The following is a 779-nucleotide window of genomic DNA, read 5'->3' as shown; positions in this document are numbered from 1 at the left end:
TCTTTGCCTCAATTTTGGAAGCTAGCTGAACTTTAGCGTTTCGAATTACATATAGTGAAGGCCTCTATAGTGGAAAAATACACCCAGTCTGTAAAAATTTGGAAATGTTGTCTCCTTCTCTGTCGAACCAGACCAAGAGTGTTCTCAAGTGTTTCAATATATTTCTTAACATAACTAACTTTTCAAGAAAAGAATACCTTGTGCCCAGATAGCTTAGTTGGTATAGCGTTAGGCAATTAACCTATCTGTCCAGGGTTCGAGTCCCTGTCTGGGCGATTACAATTTTTGAATTTTGTCATCGGATCTTTTGCAGAATGGATATAAAATATGTTTACAGTCTAACAGATTACTATTTATGTAAAATTTTGCAAATAAGCTTTTAAGTTTCTCAAATATCAGCATCTTTAGCTAACAGTACAGCATAACCAGTATTATTATGATAGAAAAGTTCTGGTGGTAGAACCTACACCTACTGTAATATCTCTGTGGTGTACTTCCTCAGAAATATAGTTCTTGCTACATTTACATAAATCAAAGTCTAGTTAGAGTTGGTCTGTAAGTACTTCTGGTACATGTAGTTACTTGAAAAAGCAAATATTGGGTGTATAAAAGATAGCATTCTTGTGAAACAGTAAAAAATCAACCTCATTTCCTCGTAATATTAGCTGTAAATGCTTCTTGTTGGTTAACAAAGCTCTGGCGTGTGGGCCTACATCACCTATAATCCTTTGTAAGGTTCGTGTTGTCCTATAAATTGTCGATATACATACTAAGTCCCT

General features: G+C 35.0%; 1 non-coding gene across 1 annotated transcript; it reads left to right on the top strand.

The window, feature by feature from the left end:
- The first annotated feature begins 202 nt into the window (after window positions 1–202).
- Window positions 203–275, top strand: TRNAN-AUU (transfer RNA asparagine (anticodon AUU)). The gene has a single exon. It is a non-coding gene; the product is annotated as a tRNA-Asn (tRNA).
- The last annotated feature ends 504 nt before the right edge of the window (window positions 276–779 follow it).

This window comes from Lepisma saccharinum, chromosome 25, assembly GCF_977018435.1.
Source record: "Lepisma saccharinum chromosome 25, izLepSacc3.1, whole genome shotgun sequence".
NCBI lineage: Eukaryota > Metazoa > Arthropoda > Insecta > Zygentoma > Lepismatidae > Lepisma > Lepisma saccharinum.
Note: the sequence above shows the minus strand (reverse complement) of the source record. Positions and strands in the feature narration are given on the sequence as shown.